The sequence below is a fragment of the Rissa tridactyla genome, chromosome 6 (assembly GCF_028500815.1).
Source record: "Rissa tridactyla isolate bRisTri1 chromosome 6, bRisTri1.patW.cur.20221130, whole genome shotgun sequence".
NCBI classification, from domain to species: Eukaryota; Metazoa; Chordata; class Aves; order Charadriiformes; family Laridae; genus Rissa; species Rissa tridactyla.
Genome location: NC_071471.1, coordinates 70,618,495 through 70,638,995, shown reverse-complemented (window position 1 = coordinate 70,638,995; position 20,501 = coordinate 70,618,495). Strand labels below are relative to the sequence as shown.

General features: G+C 44.9%; 2 protein-coding genes across 3 annotated transcripts in view; one reads left to right on the top strand and one right to left on the bottom strand.

Moving 5' to 3' along the window:
• DOCK1 (dedicator of cytokinesis 1) overlaps nucleotides 1-20,501 on the bottom strand; it is a 323,977-nt gene that overhangs the window by 152,397 nt on the left and 151,079 nt on the right. The gene's annotated exons all lie outside the window — the stretch shown is intronic.
• The window catches only part of INSYN2A (inhibitory synaptic factor 2A), a 48,368-nt gene continuing 43,954 nt past the window's right edge, over nucleotides 16,088-20,501 (top strand). The window contains exon 1 of the mRNA XM_054206754.1: nucleotides 16,088-16,178. The gene's annotated coding sequence lies outside the window, so the exon portion shown is untranslated. The remainder of the gene's footprint in view (nucleotides 16,179-20,501) is intronic.

Below are 20,501 nucleotides of genomic sequence, written 5' to 3'. Positions count from 1 at the left end.
CCCAAACCCAGCAGCAATTTGCAATGGGTCCCACACGAGGGGGTGACAGAACTGCGGGCACAGCCTTGCACCCGCCATCCCCACCATCAGCTTCCACTTCTCCTGCGGGGATAGATGGGACCATCCCCACCACTATCCTATGTGAATTGGCTACCGGGAAGTTTTCTCTTTGTCTAACGTATATATAGGCTGCCTCTTGCACAGGCAATCTTACTTCATCTGTCATTTCTTCAGCTTGTTAGATTCTGCAAAACGTGTGCAAGGTTTGCCAGGAGCAGCGGAAAAACTCGGTGGTGTTTCCTTTAGACAACAAAAAGCAAGAAGTTCAGATTTAAATATTTTCCGACGGGCAGCGTGGGAGGCTCTCTACACATATTTTCAGAAGTAGCCGTATCTATATATCACAAGGATACACTACCAAGGAACACAGACCTATTTAGTACTTTGCATTTAATTAAAGGAAACAGGGAAGGACTCATCTGCAGAACCTGAAGACAATAATATGTGGGTTGCATCTCCAAGAATGCCTCAATTCTTCCCCATAGATTCCACTAAATTTGAATTTCATTTCTTATTAAACTCAAAGTAACTCAGAATACTTTGGGGGATTCTTTCAGACAACCTGTTGCTAAACAATGTACAGTATCAAGAGCAGCTTCAAAGCTCAGAGACACTTCATGAAAAGAATACGAAATCAATCTATAATATGCAATCTAAGCAAAAACAGCTGAACATTTATATTGTGAAAAATGAATTAATTAAAACTCCTTTTTATTACAGTTTGGAATGATGACCACAAATTTTCATACGCTCCAGCAGGATGCTACTGATAAATAGGTCTTTATCCTTTTTCCACTGCAGAAATCAGTGCATCTAAACTCAGCAGAGATTCAACAGCGGCAGGACAAAAGGAGACTATCAGCTCGGTTTATGACAAAGTCACCTTTTTTCTTCTGATTTGGGGCCAATCACAACAATCAGCAGCACTAAAGGAAACCTGAAACTCCGGGCAGACACATGGCAGAGCCCACGTGGGACTGCAAAACCAGAGCTGGGCAACCCTCTCTCGGAGCTGCCCTGATTCTGGGGATGTGCTGGGCCACCTCTGCCTCGCCACTGGGCCAAAGGGGCCGTGCTTTGCTTCAGGAGCAGGAGCCAGCACAGAAAAATAAGGCGCGGGAAAATAAGGCAGCAGAGGTCATGAAGACAACAGCAGGCACTCAGCTATAGGCATGGAGGGCAACGGGAGGCGGCTTCTGCTTTCAATCTTTCCTGACAATTCTCAGGGTAAGAATAAACAGTACATGGGAGCAGCGTTAACTCATGTGAATAAAAAGGATGAATTCAAAAAGCATTACGTGAAAATACTTTTCTTTAAAAAAAGTATTTAGAATACATAAAAAGCATTATTGAAGCATCCCTGGAAGTGTTCAGGGCCAGGCTGTCTGGGGCTTTGAGCAACTTGGTCTAGTGGAAGGTAGGCCAGGAGAGTTGGAACTGGATGATCTTTAAGGTCCCTTCTGACTCTAACTATTCTATGATTCTATGATGACATAAAGAACTAACCAGTTGGAATACTTAAAATTCAAAAAGCCTATTTTAAGAAAGCCAAACCACAGATGCAAGCAGCGAGCCAGCACCTGCACATCCGTCGATTTGAAGTGATCAGCCCAGGTTATGAGCACAGGAGTTTCTTCTGCACGCACACAGGTTTTTATTTTTCAATTCAGTTTGTTCCATTTATTTCAGATGAATAACATAGACTTGGAAGATAAGAAACAAACTGAAAATGTTAAAACCAGGACATGTCATTTCCCTTGTGCATTCAACAGAAAAGCTTAGGCGTGGGACTCGCTTCCCCAGCCCCTGAAGGACAGAGCTCACCTGCACCCAGTGATCAGCTGGTGACAGCCAGGTACCCCGAGAGCCAAAAGCAGCACCCCAGTGGCTGCATAGCGCTCCTCCCATGCTAATTACCCTGGCATGGCAGCAATAAGCACGGGGCCAGGAGGGAATATTCACTCTTAAAGCTCTGCTGGTTCCAGATGAAGCTAATTCAGGTTCCTCGGTGCTCACAGGCCTACCAAAAACCACCTAAAGCATTTTAGGGGAATACCTTCTGTACTGAATAACTCGCTATGACTAAAGTGCAAAACATGTTCTGATAATTTTCCTTATGATACTCAACACACTCAAGATATTCAAGTAATAACAAAGCATTTTTAAGCGCTCGTTTTCCACCACTGAAATAAATTTCGATTTATAATTGAATTTCATTTTCCTTCGAACATCGTCTTGGCAGAAATCATAAGGGAAAAAAGTAAATCCCCTCACAAATAAGAAGTCATTTACCATTTTCTAACACAATAACACTTAAACATTAAGAACAGGATTAGATGTATATTCAACTATGTAATTGCTTTCACATACGTACAGCCTATGCGTGTGGTTAACAAAAGCAACTTAAGTCGAGAGATCTTTTTTAATTACACATCCACACCTAAATGAGAATTAATCTCTCTTTGGAAAAGCAATTAAAATTAAATCCAGAACAAGATTAAAATCAGTGACTGAAAGCGTTCCAGAGCAGAGCTCACCTCCGCTGGCTGCGACGGCAGCCGAGAGCGGGCGCGGGGACGGGGCTCCCATGGGCTGCTCCCTCCGCCGCCACTCCAGGTGCGTGCACACCAATATCCTTTCTCCTTTTCCCCCACGGAATGCCAGCTGAGCAGCAGCCATCAGGATGAGCAGAACCTCTTTTGTATTTTCTCCTCGCCCAGACTCACCCGGGATTTCCCATCCCAGTCCCGGAGGCCTTGGGCCGCTCTGCCAAGGTCAAGCGTGCTCAAACCAGCACAACTGGGGCAAAGCAGCAGCTTTGATATATATATATTCAAAATATGTAAGAAATGTTAAGAAAGAATAAGTAAAACTAGAACCAGTACACAGGCTAAAGCAAAAGCTATATGGAATGAATTTAATTTAGCAACGCTGCCTCCCCTGCCATCTTTAGTTACTATTCAGTCATTTAATTAAAAGTTTTCATGATGATCCACACACGTTTATGCGCATAACACTTCTTCATATAGCTATAATACAGCAACAAAGCTGAGCACAGAAAATAAAATGTGTGGGTTTTTATACTGACAGTTGTCCCAGCTCACTAAAGCCAGCAATGCTGCAGTGACCCCGCGCGCTTCAGTGCAGGACAAAGGAGATGGTGACCAGGCCAAGGGTAGGCCGCAGCTTGCGATTTTTAGATTTGTTTTCAAGTCCAGTTCCATTTTTCTTCTCATATGTACTCATGAGACGTTACTGAAAACTCTGGGTCTGCTTCTCTTCCCTTTAGATGAGCTCTGAGGCAGAAACTCTTTGCTGTGAGGGGGGTGAGCCCCTGGCCCAGGTTGCCCAGAGCAGCTGTGGCTGCCCCATCCCTGGAGGGGTTCAAGGCCAGGTTGGCCGGGGCTTGGAGCAACCTGGGCTGGTGGGAGGTGTCCCTGCCCAGGGCAGGGGGTGGCACTGGGTGGGCTTGAAGGTCCCTTCCAGCCCAATCCACTCTGTGATTCTTTGCTGCCGTGCACACTCCCCAGCCCCAGCGGATCGAGCTCTGGATGAACACCTCTGCGTACCCCATATAAACACTGCCGGTATTTTTGCCCTTAAGCACATGAAAGAAAAGCTGGAAGTCAGAACTGATGCTAAGGCTAAGAATAAGCTCAGACATTCAAACACCAGGAAAGAAAAAAAAAAAAAAGTCCGTGGATAAAAGCACTGAGCTTGTAAATGTTAGAGGAAAGTTTGAGGACTATCTCCTTAGGAAAGCTCATAAAATGGAAGAGTTTCACTACTGAGATATTGAGATATTAAAAGTCTGAAGATGCATTCAACCCACGCACATGAAATACAGCTGCCCGGTCCCCAAGTCCATTCAAAAACAAAAATTAGCTTTCGTTTGGAACATTTTTCTCTACATATTGCCTTTCCTTCCTATTGCCACAGAAATCTCAAGGGATGCAGAAAACGAGTTAGACACAAATCATAATTTTCCTGCCTTTGCATGCTTGGATCTGTGCAAAATATTGCACAGCCTTCACTAGTTCAAAAAAGTGCAAGCTTATTTTTTCTTCAGATTTTTTTAAAATAATTCTCAAAAAGTAAATTGCAAAGAGGATCAGCAAAATTATCCCACTCGAGCATGTACCTGCAAAAAAAGCCTTATCTACTGAAAACCCTCTGTTCTCAAATCACAGACATTCCTGCTTCAGTCCTACTAAATCCTGGCTTATTTTGGAAAGCTTGAAGCATGTTAGTGTTTGGATATCAATAATATTTTTGAAGTAGATCAGCTCATCTCTTTGCCAGGAACAATCCCGAAAACAGATGGACACCAAAGCTGCGGCAGTGGGAGGACGGCTGCACGGGGACAGTGCTGCAAGATTTTCATCCCTGTCTTTGAATTCCAGGGTTTTTCCAAATTAACCATAAATCACTATGGGAAGATAGGGTAATTTTATTATTTTCCTGTGAAAAGTTATTGGGTTTTATGTTCCAATAAAAACATTATTCAATTTGGTATATCAACATAATGAGTTTCTTCATGATACAGATGTAAGCATGTTTACCACCCATTGTCTTTTCCAATACTTAAAAATAAAAGAACTACCGTATCATTAAAATACCATAGAATACAAATGCAGCACTATAGTTCTATATGATGCAATACTACTTAGATATACTAAAACCATGAAAAACAGAAGAAGAGAAAATACCTGAGAGATCTCAAATATCCCAATGAGTCCCAGGGCCTGTGTTTAGGTTTCAAAACACGAGCACAATGTTTGATTCCTACTTGAATGCAATAATATCATTATTTTGATAGGTTTTTTCCTAACATAATGCGCATGCATTTAGTACCATGAGAACTACTTTCTTTTCGGAGGTAACGTTTTAAACCACAGCAGAAAAATGAACCAACGCTGAGTTATGGCAGAGCCTACAACACACAGCCCACTCTTGGTATTTGGTGAAAATAAGTCTAGAGAACAATAGGTACCTTCTATTGGTATCGCTGAAAAATACTCATTACCTGTTGAGAAGGTAAATTTAAGGATTTAAAAAAATATATATAAAAAAGTGCTTTAAAAATACCTTAGAAAAACTACTTAGAATAAGACAAAATGTCTTTCAGGGCTGAGGAAGTAGACCTGATTAAGTCTATTCCTATAAGTAACTGTGAGGTATATGGACAATTTCTGCAGAAAGACAGTACAAACATCACCCAAAGTCATTAACTAGTAGGCAGGAATTAATATGTTTACAATTCAAGCCAAGCGATAAATATGCATAAATAAAAGGAAAATACTCATTGCATCTCTGTGAATTATTAAAACTTTTTGTTTGTTTGTTTTCTCCTTCTTAAACAGAAAAATTAACACGTACAAGCATTCTGCTTTTTCCAGTTACTGGGGGTTTTCTAGCCAGGAATCTAGCCAGGGCATTTTTCCCAGCAACACCTAAAATTAAAAAGTTTTCATAAAAAAAAACACCCAAAAAACCAAACAGAAACAAACAAAACCAAGAACAAACCACAAAAAAAACCAAAACAAAAACAACCAAAAAAAAGAGATTTTCAAGTTCAACTCTGTTTAATTAAAATATTATGAAAAACATCACATCATCAATTCTCTACGAAATGAGATCCTATGGAATACAGTGAAGGAGCAAGGCGCATCATCCTTCATTACCTGTTTGTTCGAGAAAAGGACCTGCAAAACCCGTACACGCCTGCGAAACACCAGAAGGAGCCCCAAGAGCCAGCCCAGCCCTCACACCCAGCTGAGGGCACAGCAGGTCCCTTCCTCCATGGACCTCCTCAAGCGTGGGGGACTGATTCACCCTTTTCCTCCCCTGCACTGAAGAACTGGTGTCCCTTGTGCAGGTCAACAAAGATGTCAATGACGTGATGCGTCCGCTTACCCGAGGCCATTATTTGTCCATTGAGCATCACCTTCAGCCCCCAGCAGCTTTCCCCCAGGATATCAAGCCCCTTATTGAGATAATCAATTGCTGCAGAGCTTATCTGTCATCTGGTAATTGATGTGAAATAACAAAATTATACATCAAAGCAAACCTCATTAGCTCATCACCTCAGCTCATCATCCTGAGTGAAAACTTAGCTCACAAATAAAGTTCCAGTGATGTTTACTACTATCCTTCAATGAAAGCTTTGATTTATATCATCTCACGGAGAAGTAGAACTGAATTCAATAAATAAATACAGCCTCCATAGCTCAGGGGGGACATAACAGATCGCAGAAGGTACAGGGAAGGGCAACCAAAATGACAACCTGGAGAAGAGAAGGCTCCAGGGAGACCTTCTTGCAGCCTTTCAATACTTAAAGGGGGCTTCTAAGAGAGATGGAGAGAGACTTTGACCAGGGCCTGTAGCGATGGGACAAAGGGTAACGGTTTTCAACTGCAAGAGGGGAGATTTACATTAGATATGAGGAAGAAATCCTTTATGATGAGGGTGGTGAGACACTGGAACAGGTTGGATGCCCCATCATAGGAAATGTTGAAGGTCAGGCTGGACAGGGCTTTGAGCAATCTGATGCAGTGAAAGATGTCCCTGCCCGCAGTGGAAGAGTTGGGATGGATGATCCTCAAAAGGTCCCTTCCAACCCGTGATTCTATGACAAGGGGACGGAGAAGCTGCCTCCTGAGAAGGGGCCACAAAGTCCCAGATGCTTCCAAGAAGGCAGAGTGAGGATTTGGATGACTGAGGATTACAAATTCAGAGGTGGTGGATGAAACGAGTGCACAGCTGCTATTCACAAATTTTGTAGTGTTATAACCAGGAGTCAGCTGCTGAAGCTAACAGGAGATGAATTTCAAGCAAATATGAGAAGGTACTTTTAATTTAGGCATTTGTTTTTTAAACACAGTGAGGGATGGAAGTTGTGGCTACAGAAGTTGTGGAGGCAGTGAGCAAAGGCAGGTCCAGCAAGGGACTGCACAAATTCTGTGACAGGATGGTCTGATGAAGGAGTAATGTTTGGAGACAAGAAGCAATTATTCCAGCTCCCTGTCCAACAATTTTCCCCAGCAAGGCTTGGCCAGAAGGGGAGGCAAAGGAACAGAAAAGGGAAGGGAGGAGAGGGATGCCATCCAGAGGGACCTGGACAGGCCGGAGAGGTGGAAGCATGCCAACATCATGAAGTTCAGCAAGGCCAAGTGCAAGGTCCTGCACATGGGTCAGGGCAATCCCAAGCACAAATCCAGGCTGGACGGAGAATGGATGGAGAACAGCCCTGAGGAGAAGGACTTGGGGGTGTTGGGGGATGAGAAGCTCAACACGAGCTGGAAATGTGCGCTGGCAGCCCAGAACCCCCCCACAGCCCGGGCTCATCCCCAGCAGCGTGGGCAGCAGGGCCAGGGGGGGATTCTGCCCCTCTGCTCCGCTCTGGGGAGACCCCCCTGCAGCGCTGCCTCCAGCGCTGGGGCACCAACAGCAGAAGGACACTGAGCTGTTGGAGCGGGGCCAGAGGAGGCCCTGGAGATGCTGGGAGGGCTGGAGCCCCTCTGCTGGGAGGACAGGCTGAGAGAGCTGGGGGGGTTCAGCCTGGAGAAGAGAAGGCTCCGGGGAGACCTTCAAGCCCATTCCAGGCCCTAAAGGAGCTCCAGGAAAGCTGGGGAGGGACTCTGGAGCAGGGAGGGGAGCCATGGGATGAGGGGGAAGGGTTTTACACTGACAGAGGGGAGATTGAGATGAGCTCTGAGGCAGAAATTGTTTGCTGTGAGGGTGGTGAGCCCCTGGCCCAGGTTGCCCAGAGCAGCTGTGGCTGCCCCATCCCTGGAGGGGTTCAAGGCCAGGTTGGCCGGGGCTTGGAGCAACCTTTGAGGTGACCCTGCCCAGGGCAAGGAGGTTTGAACTAGATGATCTTTAAGGTCCCTTCCAACCTAAACCATTCTACAATACTTTGAATTCCTAGAAGCAAATCTAGGAAACACCACAGTATTATAAAAAATAGAATCACAGAATGGTTCGGGAGCCCCTCCCAGGGCAGGCAAAGGTACGAAATGCTACGCAAGTCTGCTGAGCCCATTAACCTCCTCTGCCTACAAACTCCTGCTGGTGGTCAGGGTTGCGCCCGTCACCCTGGCTGCTGGGCTGCTCCTGCCGTCCCCCACCCCAGCACAAGCACCTCGTCCCCTCCCCGACACCCCCTTCAGTTATCGGCCTCCGCCACAACACTGACTGACACCCCTCTGATTGAAAGCGTGTGCTAACTAACTATGCTCCTCTACTGCTGCCGAGTGTTAATATTTAAAGCACTGAACTTGTTTAAAAATTGAAAAAAATCAAAATGTGGTGCTACTTTTAATGGTTTTTAATATGGTATGTCCTGGAGATCATTTTTTATAAAGAACAGAGACACTTTTATTGTACTGTATTTTGAAGACCACAGCCCTAGGATTAAGAAGGACTTTGCTTAGCCTCGTAAACTCATTTGATGTCATTATCAGGCTTCCCATATTTATCATCAGACTGCTGCACAACGCAACTTATTTAAATATTTTGTGCGTTTAGGATTTTCAGACTTTTAAAAATAACTTCTTATATTTCTTTCTTAAGGTAAAACTTAGTCACATACATTTTAATACATAAAAGAAATAAGTCTTCGCACAGTCAATCATAAGTTTAGCATACCCTTATTTGCATATGCTTAAGTCCCTACGTTATTTTATTCATAAAATAAAATAAAAATTAGCTGGAGCACTGGCACTACTCAAAGTTTAACATATTATTTTTCTATACAAATATACTCTATTATCAAAGTGAGGTTTCCAACAGTTTCCAACTGTTGGAATTGAATTTTAATCCAGAAACTGAAGGTTTTGGATTAAAAAAAGAGTTACTGGTTTGGTTTGATTTTTTTAAGAACTGTTGGACTATGGAAGTTTGTTACTATGCTCGCTTGCAAGCCACCTTATGATGGGAACATTCATTGCTTTTAAGAAATATATGGTGAATACAAAAATATGTTAAAATAAATCCCAAATAAGACCCTGTTGTTTAATTGCTCATTCTGCAGTAAGAAATTGTGCCTGAAAGGCCACAGTGACCAAGACCATACAGAAGTTTTGCCTTCCCGCAGCAGCAAACGGGCTGTGAAATTACTTTTTTTTTTAAATTTATATAAAACTTCTTAAAATTTGTGGTGGCCATCACATTCGTACCACTAGACATCTTCAACATGCCCCATCATTAAACAATGGGGTAGAAGCTTGTAACTGGGAGCACCTGGCTAAAGGTCTGGGGTGCCCGTGACATTGTAACCTGCCTGTTTACATCCGTTTTCATTCACTGCCATCGCTCCTCTGCCGCGGATCATAATTATTGAGGGCGATTTTATTTTGGTGCCTGCATATGGATTTTGGAAACCGAAGTGTTCATTTCTGAACATTACGGCCAAAATACTTAATTTTGGTTTGGAGTCAGAGCACTGCTAGAAATGGCACATTCAAGTTATTTCTGACTATTTGCATGGTTCACTTCTCTCTCTCTTACATAATTTTGTATGATTTTCGTTTCTCACTTGTTTCATATGTTTTATTTTAGCTTGTTTTTTTTCCGTTCGGTATTATGCATTAGCACTGGACTGCTGTCTGGGCTTCTAACATTAAGGCAACATGTAAAAGCACATAAAAGCCTGTATTTTTATGCTGTATTCAAATTTGAAATAGTTCAATATTTCAGTCGAGAAAACCTCACTGAGGGTTTGGGAGTTTACGTTACCTTATAACGTTTAACGGTTCTCCAGTTTGACAGAAAAGTTACATCAAATCCTCCTTCTAATGAAATCAATGTTGTATAAATAATATATTACTCCACCAAAGAGCAAATAAGAAGCAGATGAAAATATCCCCATTATTTGTTCCATTTCCCTTTCTCTTGCCCGTAACTTGAATTCTAAGCTGGAATTCATGCTCATTCCAGATTTCATTAGGTGCTTAAATCTGAAACCATTTGTTTGAAGGCAATCAAAAGTATGATCAGATTTATTATTTTTTACTTTTAAACAGGGCAGTATTTCTCCCTTTGCCATAAAGCAGTTGGAGATATATCCCTGGGATCTGAAAAGGTAATACAATAAAAAAAAGACAAAACACAATATTAAGAAGTTGGCATAATACTCCTTTAAAAAATTTTCCCCGCACTTACAGTTTCTCGAGACATCTTAATAAGAATGTAATTTTACATTTGCTCTTACTGAAAAAATCAAACATGGTGATTTATTATTCAGATGGGCACAAAGGATTTCTGAAATGCAAAAAGAAGGGCTATAAAAGCACAAATCATCAGTAACGACGACAAGCTAAACTGCCTTTCAAATATGAACAAAATGCAGCCATTTAGGGTATCATACATCACGGTCTCCCAGACCCTCATTTATTTCCTCACTGTACAGGCTGCATGATAATTTAACCAGCACGGAATTCTGCATCTATTGAGAACATCTCTATTAGGCAAGTGATTCCACAGCTCGTACACACCACCAGAGACCAGTTCATAATCCCCGTCCTGAGAAGAACAAACAAGCCTTTCCAATCAGCGGTTTGGTTCCCTTCCCAAAAACATTTGTACACTGAAAATGAACTTTTCTGAACTATAAACACAGTGAAAATACAAAAAAAACAGAAAAACAAAAACCAAACGAACAAAACAACCCACAAAAAAACCAAACCCTCCTATCCCCAAAAATTAGGACTTTCTTCTTAGCACGAATGATAAACTAACATCTACATCAACTGGGGCTCCTAATGAGACAGCATTCGTCTGGAACTCAAAATCTCAGCTTTAGCTGGTAAAACCCGCTGTTATATTCTTCTTCCAATGATCTCTACAAAGGGAAATTAAGAGAGAGGTCTAAATCCTGCTCATACTTATACCAACGAAGTACAGAAATAACTATCATAGCTAATGAGGTTACTCAGCATTTTCCTTCTTAGAGCAGAAACCCCATAAATAGCAGTCCACTTAATCAGCTATTTAATATTTTAGCTGCACGCAGGTATTATGGGTATTATACACATAATCTTAAATCCACTTTATCTTCAAAATGTTCCTCCAAGTTAACAGATGTGCAATTACTTGCACTTTACAGATAAAGAACAGGCATAAGCATAGTCTCAAACGAATTGTCCGAGCTCATGGAAAAAACTTATCATGGAGCAAGACACTAAATTAAATCCCTCACGTTTCTGCCTAAACTGACTGCAAGAGACCTCATTTCTTTGTCATCCCAGCCAAGCAGATCACATCCTTCCCCAAAACAAGGAGCTCCTCTAAGGATTTGGTTGCACGAGGACTTGTTTGAAATTCAAGCCAAGTTTGCATTCACCTCACCTGGAGGAGAGGAGCCAACTTAACTCTCCTCTGCTCTTCTTCCAATGGTAGGTGCAAGTAAATAAAAAAATAACAGATTCAGCGTAGAAAACCAGGCAGGCATCATATAAAGGCATGAAAATAATGACCTATTTAACTTGAATGAAGATTCAGCAATGTGAGAATATTTGCTTTTAGCAGAGATATCACAGAATCACAGAATGGCAGGGGTTAGATCTGGAGATCATCTAGTCCAACCCCCTGCCAGAGCAGGGTCAACCCAGAGCAGGTTGGACAGAAACACGCCCACGCGGGTTTTGAGTATCTCCAGAGAAGGAGACTCCACCACCTCCCTGGGCAGCCTGTTCCCATCCATATAATGATAGCATTGGTCCCAAATGACTACGGAGAGAAAGGGCACAACATTGTCCATGCCTCCATGTTTCAAATCAAGTAAAACTCACTCTTCTTTCAAGTAAACAAGTGGTAAGGTTCTGTGGCAAATTAGGTTAGTCCTAAATGATTATGTATTCCCAGTAGCCCAGCTCATGTATTTGGTGTTGGCACCTAAATTATCTCCCCCAATAAAAGTTACTTAATCTATACCCAATAGTCGGCCCTCAGGCAAGGTACCAAGTGGTGACACTCTCCTGAGAGGGAGCCTGGGCCAGGAGCTCGGGGCAGTGGCCGACACTTCAGCTGGATTGGCTCAAGGACAGCGCTGTCACCAGCTCATCCTTCACCCAGTGCACCTGGCACCACTGCTTTCCTTGGCTCTTCCCTTCAAACACGACCATGAACTCACTGATAGAATCACAGAATGGTCTGGGTTGGAAGGGACCTTCAAGCTCACCCAGTGCCACCCCCTGCCCTGGGCAGGGACACCTCCCACCAGCCCAGGTTGCTCCAAGCCCCGTCCAACCTGGCCTTGAACCCCTCCAGGGATGGGGCAGCCACAGCTGCTCTGGGCAACCTGGGCCAGGGGCTCACCACCCTCACAGCAAACAATTTCTTCCTAATAGCTAATCATAATCTCCCCTAATATCTAATCTAATCTATTCCTGAACCTGCACATCAGTGTACAACACACATTTTAAACTAGGGTAAGTTTAAACACCAGCTTTCATGCTGGTTTGAAAATGACTTTGGTGTTGGTTATCATCTTCCCCACACTGGCCTCAGCTGGAGCACCTGGCAGATAACTCCAGCTCCGGCTGCCACATGCTTTTCCCTGAGCTGGATTTGAGCTTGTTTCGTCAAGGACTGACAAGAACTTCATAGACTGTTCCAGAAAATTACATTTTGAGCGTTACAGTGTAGGACCCGTGCGTTCTAACGGAGCATAATCACACCAAACACCTGCTCAACACAGACATCTCCCCCGGGCACGGCGTTCACCGCGAGCAGTGCTCCAGCCAAAACCCTGCGAGGAGCGGGAGGAGGACGTGCCCCGGCGCTGCCAGCCAGGGGGGCAGGGGCTGACAGTCCCACGCCAGCATGGCACCAGCACCTCAGCCGTTCCAATATGCCCTGTCTCCTCACGCTCTCCCAGAAGCTGAATACACAGAAAAAATAATGCAAAACCCAAAGTCCGTAATACCAGGCTGTGCAAAAAGATTAAGAATTATAAATACACAGATGCCTCCCCAAATTTAGTATGAAATCATCAGTGTGGAAGAAGGACCCCTTACCATACATATTCACAGAGAACGCCCCTAAAAAACATATCTCACTGCTCTTAAATAAAAGCTGATGATTTTATCGCTCACTCCAGAAGCCCAAGGCAGGACTTTGACCCGCACGTGTTACGGGAAGGACCCCCCACAGCCCTGACAAACGCTTGAAGAAAACGGCAGTCTGGGAAGGGAGGACAGTCCATTAGAGAGAAATGAATTTGTAATCTAAAAAAATAAAATAAAATAATGATAAATTGTCTGTTTTCTCTTTGCGTCTTCCCAGGTTGAAGTCAGACCTCTCACTCCCTCCTCAAGCATCGTTTTGACTCTGTGTTTCATTACGCAACAGTTGCGCTCAGCACTTTTTAAAGGCTGAAAAATTGGCAAATGGGATGATGAAGCATTTCCCTTTCCCCAGTGTATTTACTTCTATACACTTTCACAGTAACACGAAGCATGATAATCAGGAAACACATTATTTTTCATAAACCGTGATTTAAAATATCCCTGTGTACACCAAGAGTGTCAGCAGTTACACACGTGCAGGACAAGCAGGAATCTGGGCCGCAACTGGAGATTCCCTTCTAATTCTCTAAAAATCTATAGAAAAAACATTGTATAGTTACTTGGCTTTATAAACGGGGCATATGTATAATGCCGTGCAAGAACAATCAGCCCTGGAACAACGGCCTCTAAATATAATTATGGAGAAGCATGTTATTTAACTGCTGCTTCTGTCAGACAGCTTTTCCTTTCAAGGTTATCGAGCAATAGTATTTTCTTCCAGCAACCATGGGCTGCCCGTCCTGGGATGTAGTCCACACAGCTCACATCTGCAGCTTGGAAAAAAGTAGCAGCACCTACTACCACTCATCTATTTGCTCCTGCTGAAGTAGCATACGTATTTAAAACGTGGCCACCATACCATGTAATTTTACCCGTGTCTGTGTACGGAACAAATTTATTTTGGTCTAGAGAAAACCACAGAGGTCCTGGAATACAGCAAGACAGCGCCGCTGGAAAGAAAAGGAGCGAAAGAAAAAAACCATGGTGTTCAAGTTAAGTTCTTCCTAACTATTTCTTTGGGGGGGGGGGAATCTCCAGTAAGAAACCCAGAGAGATGATAAACTGGGATGGAAACTGAGCCATCGTCTCGCTCCTTGCAGTACAGCTGCGGGGAGGGCGCAGCCCCTATCCCAGAAAGCACGCCCTTGGGCACCCTCTTTTAGGGATCAGCAGTAAACTTGCAAAGATAAGGTGCGAAGGGAGGGGGGCGAACAGAGTACCTGTACAGGTAGCAGACAGGGAGAGCAACTTAGCTGCCCTCTGCTGACTGTCTGATTTGTTAAACATTCCTCTGATCCGGTCCCACACAGCTGAACTGCAATTTAACCAGCGAGGGTTTCTGTGAATCCATCCCCACGTGTCCACGCTGCTGTTTACGTGACAGCCGGCTCCGTAAGGGTTTCTTTACCCGCAAAGACAGCAAAGCTGGCACCAAGCAGGTACTCCAGCGGCTGCTGCAGCACGCGTTCGTTGGTGCAATGGTCTGCTCCAGCTAATTAACTCTAAAAAGATGTCCAGGACTTGAGCCAGTGTTTCTGCTGCATCGTGCTATGTCGATGTACTAACTTGTTCAGCGCTTTGCCCAGGTGTCTGTCCCTGCCGCGGCACAGCATGGTGCACAGTCAGCCCAGGCAGCAGCGGGGCGTTTCATGCTCCTCCAGCCCCTCTGACCCACCACTCCCAATTGGGGTCCCTCCAGTAAATCCCAAAATCAATACTCTTCATCGACACTAGCGACGGTGGAGACAGTGCCGCTACAGACAAACTCTGTGGTCTGCGCCTTGCTGGCAACCAGGCTAAGCGAGATTTACGCTGCAGTGAAAAAATATTTAATAAACAGCAATACTACAGAAAATGTCTAAAGGAAAGGGGAACAATCCACCACTTCTCAACTCGGATGAATTCTCGTGCCTCTCATGACATCTTCTGTCTGTCAGACAGGTCTGACTGAATACACACGACCCATTTAATTTCTAACTTTCTTTTATGAAGACCATCTCTGAAAAGCCCTCTATAAAATGATAATGTGGTTTGAGAGAAAAAGAAGAAAAATGGAATTTAAGTTCTAAGAACATTAGCGCGTTCGCCAATCCTCGCTGCTTTGTTGAAGCGCTTCACTTTTAACTTGCGCCCATTTTATCCGAGGTTTAAGAGCAAATGGGAGCATCCATTCATCGGGTATCTTAAAAACACTTTTTCTCCGAATGAAACGCAGTTATGTAGCTTTAAACAGGCGCTTCGGTGAAATCCCAAATGCATCAGCATCACCCACTCTGCGGCTGCTCCAGCGTTTCTGGCTTAAGTAGCGCAACTGGAAAACTCGGGTGCTTGGGGCCATCAGCAACGCAATATTGCGCTCAAACCACCCGATTATTACTCCCTGCACGCGCAGAGGAGAAATACCAACAATGACAGGTTTTCCCTAAGGCGCTAAGCTTGCAAACCCCCTGTTTTCCCTCTCCTTTTGCCCGCACCCGCCGCTCCGGCCCCCCCGGCGGCCGCTCCCCGCCGCCGCCCCCGGCCCTGCCCCGGCGCGGGGGGCTCCTCCCTCCGCCGGCCCGGCCCCCGGCTCCTCCTCCCCGCCGCCCCAGCCCGCGCCCGCCCGGCCGGGGGATCGCCCGCCGGTCCCGCTCAACAAGTTCCCCCCCGCCGTCGCCGCCCGGGGACCCGGCCGAGAGGACATCCCCCCCACACACCACCACCGCCGCCACCTCCCTCCGCTTCCCCCCGGCCGCCTCCGCCGGGCGCCGCAGCCGATGAGGGCAGCGGGGGAGCGAGCGGCGGCGGCGGCTGCCTCTAGCGAGCGCTCGGGCGGCCGCAGCTGAGCGCCCGGCCGAGGAGAGCGGCGGGGAGAGCGGCTCCGGCCGGCGGGGAGAGCGGCTCCGGCGGGCAGCGGGGCGGAGAGCGGCTCCGGCCGGCGGGGGAGAGCGGCAGATGCGCGACCGGCGGGGACCTTCCGACGGCCAGCTCGCCCCGGCGGAGGGAAGGAGGGAGATGCAGCCCACCGGGAGCGCACAGACCGCCGCTTCTCTGTAAGGAAGCATAAGGTAAGCCCGGCGCTGCCCTAAGGATCGTCCCCCATCAGGCTGCCTCGGCGCCCTCCGGGAGCCAGGACTCCTAAAAATTCGCCCCCCCCGCCCTTTCCCTGGTTTTTCCCCATGAAAACTTGGTAGGGATGAGGATGAAGCATCGCGCCGGGCGCCAGCGTTATGCAATGGTGTATCTGCCTGCCTGCGAACAGCTATCGCATGCAATAACTTTCATGACAGATAAGGAGAGGATATCACTATACACCTCCAAACCCCTACTTTCTCCAGAAAAATACCTCCAGAAAAATACCAGCGTTTCTTCTAATGCTGCCTTTCTAAAGCTTGCCTGGTAGGGGAGGGTTGTAGCTGGAGGATTTTGGGGAGATGCACAAAGTGCTTTAGTTTTTCAAATGATTGATTGCAAGGAACTACCACCGCTTATTAACTTCAGTGCTAGGAAGTCTAAACGCAGCCCTAATGAAGTGTCCATACAACACGGCAATGGAAGAACACTGCACACGTTCATTCCGATAACTTGCAGTATAGCACTTCATTAAAATCCAAACAAACCCAAAAATCCTCATCGGGGGCTGAAGCTACTGCTATTCTGTGAACTGTTATTATGGAGAGGCAGTGGTTCTCCCAATTCAATGCTTCATTCCACCCCCCCCCAGTCCCCCGTCACCATTATCAACCACATTTAAATTGGCGATGCCGTGAAAAATGCAGTGGGCAAATGGGACAAAAGGCAGCACAGATCCAGCCCCAAAGTCATAGTCTTGGACCTTGCATCATGTGAGACATCCAAAGCTTCCCGCTCTGCATTCCCACCTTGCCTTCCCCATGCTAGTGAAAATCCTCTCGGGTGACCTCAACGTCTCTACTTAATGCCATGTTGCCACCGAGTCACGGGCAGTGATGGGGATGCAGGACTGCAGCTCGCCTGGATCTGTTTGGGGGAGGCGGGGGGGCGACAAGCCCGAGCGAAACAGGGACATCTTCCCACGTTGAGAGCAGGGAATATGCTCCCTGGTTATGTCACCCTCTCCCGAGGGGTCTGTCCCAAAGGAGCTGTGCCCCCCTGTCTGCCAGGAGTCAGCATAGGGGATGGAGCAGTTGCGTTTGACCTTGTATGTCTAAGCAGCTAAAATCCCGCACAAACACCACGGAGGAAAATTTAACTCATTAGGCTCTAGGATGGGGAAGTTTGGGAAGACCTGTTTTTCCAACCTCTGAGAATCATTTTTTTTTTCCCTGCTGAATGCTGTAAAGCAATAACAAAAGACAAAACAGTAACAGGTCATGTCTAATACAAACAGCGAATTTTTTCCCTCCGCTCCAGTGTTTCGTCGTGATTACTGTTCCTATTTACAGTGCTGTCAGGAATGCTGCATGTATCAAGGTTAAAATCTAGCTGCTAGATGGAAAAGCGACTAGCTTAAAAAAAAAAATTAAAAAAAAAATAATAATCACATGACATCTAACTGTCCTAGCCATGCACTCAGAATAATTTAATGTAAAATTTTAAGCAAACGTATCTATAGTAAAAATACGACACGCATGGAGAGTAACATATTTCCTTACTTTTGGTGTGACGCCTATTGGTGTTCTACCAGCCTGCTCCTGCCTGCCTCGCTTCACTACAGTAACACCCGGCTCTTCAAGTGCAAATAACAGTTCTAAGTTAAAAGCTGGATTTTTCCCTAGCATTATAAATGCATATGAGCAGTTCAGATGAAAATATGTCAGCGCTCAGATATTACTAATTTATCATCCGGAGGTTTATATTCTCCTATACAGTGATGGCATGCAGTCATTGATTTCAATAGAAATACATAATGTATATTGCTAATCCAAATGCTCATACTGAACAGTTGTAAAATAAAATTACTGCCCCAGAGTTTAAGGTGCTGTTGCGTTTAAAGCACGCTGCCTTCACGGAATGAGCTCACTGGGGAAGGGCTGATACTATATAAGCTTTTCTTTTTTTTTTTTTTTTTTGGTAAGGACGTCATGATGCCCTTGATGAAAAATACGTGTTCTTTAGGACTCCGTGATTATTAACGATGTATATTTTTAACAAGATGCTCAAAGTAATTCTAATCTGGAATGAAATGAGTGCCTGTCCCCCAGACTGACACATAAAAACCCAGCTGGGCAGCAGCACCACAAAAGAAAGTATTAGTTACTTATCGAGAGGGACAGCACTTAACATTCAATGCACCTTTCTACTAATAAGGCTCAGAAACAAGTAGCTCATAAGGTCATCGCTGCATTCTTTTTCTCTCCCCCCCCCCCCCCATTAACCGTTTCACTGACAGAAGCATTTTTGCATGAGAGATGCACAGCATATATAATTAATTCGGAGGAAAAATAAAAAAAAAAAGAGTAGCTAAGTTCAACGGAGATGAACATACAGGAGGAGAATATGGCTCAGCAGCCCAGGAGCCTGCGTCGGCTCCTGACATGCACTACCAGGGACCCGACACTATTGGTCACCACAACACACCGCTGCGTTACTTGGAAATCCAAACTCCCCAACAGACTGCACGAATCACCATGGGATATTAACAATAATATCGAATTTATCCCGTTCCCGAGAACTGAAGAGCAAACTTAGCAATAGCAGCCCTTTGCAGTGAGCCATGTGGTAGCGAAAGCCAGGGAAACCTCTTGGCTTGCCAAAAATCTCTGCTAAAATGTAAGATACCTCCACAAAGCTGTTGAGCTGTGACAGCTCAAGGCAGGTCCTCATCCAGCCATCGTCATCTCGGACGGGGAGAACTGAGGCCGTGTAGTCACGTAATTTATGCATACTTGAGGAAATTACAGTAAATCTAGAATATTTGAGAACATAAAAAATGCATGTGATTGTTTAAACTAGCTATTAAAAAGGTCTTATATTCTGTCTGATGACAGCCACTCTTCAAAGAGCTGCTGAAAATTCGTGCGAGATATGAAAAAACATGTAAGCAACACATCTATTTTATAGCCCAGTACTCCCTTAGATTTTTACTAATCAGTCTGCAAATTAAATAGGCCTTAAGGAAATGAGAGCACGAGCACATTTTAAGGCAAAAAAAAAAAAAATCTAGTGGTAAATTCAGTGCGAGTTCCATATTTAGCCTTCTGAAAATCACTGCTTGCTTTTCTTCTGCTTAGAAAATACTGTATGACCTATGAACAGACACAGGTACGACTCACATTCAATTTTAAATTATTATTGAGCAGACAGAATGTGATCAGAGCATTGTCTTGTTTTAGTGGCACATCCCCACTTTGGAGTCTATTTACTACAATTTTCCTACATTCAGGCAGAAAACAGCCTCTTTGCTCATCCCTTAATACTCTGGGAAGTAGTTCAACTTGTTTATCCATTTGCACAGCACAGCGTCACGGTGATCAGTGCCTTAAAACTCACCTGCCTTGCGGTTACACACGTAAGCACAAGTCTCGTAGGCCAAGATAATTGATTATAAAAATAACAATTCAGTGATCGAACAGCAATTCTTGGTGTCCTTCTCTCTGCCTGATTTTTTTCCCCTTCAGTGGCAGAAAGACACCAGGCCTGATTTTACTCCACTAAGTTTTTCCAGCCAAATCCACTGATTTCAATAGCGAGGAGCGTGGAAGAATAAGGGCCATTTTCCCAGTCTGAATTAGAGATGGATTTAAAAGCCCTGGGACTGAAGGCCTTTAAGTCCCACGATATTTGGGTGCAGATCGGAACTTTTTAATCTGTCATTACAAGAGAAGACTTTTGTCCTTGCGGGGAAGGGCTGGAGCTCTACCACATGTCAGATTCCCCAATCCATCTGCATCACGCATCATTTGGCCCCCTCAGACTCAGCCCATATGAAAAAAAAAGAAGGTGTTAAACACCTCACAAATGCTACGTAGTTACGGCCAAATACGTCTGAGGCTGCAGCACCTAGAAAAGACAGACTGGAGTACTGATTTGTACCTAGAATCTGCTTGCCCACAGTGTGCTCACCTACACGCGACAAATTCAACTGTATGGCTAAGTGCAGCCAAATTACATTCTGACATTTGAAATGAGACTTTAGTATTAGTTTTCAAGGCAAGAAACTACAACTAGTAAAATAACAATAATATCTGAATAGCAAGAAGCAAACCAAGCCAAAGTATTCACCCACAGTCCGGTACCTAACGCTCAGGACAGCAGAATGGAGTGATCAGCCAGAAACACGCAGAAACATCGCACTAGAGGAGCACGACAGTCTGAGACAAACCGTTCACTGCACTGGCTCTTCCTGCAGGAACGCTACCAGTTTGGTTTCTAAAATCCTTATCTAACACCAGAGTTTCATTAAACAGCCT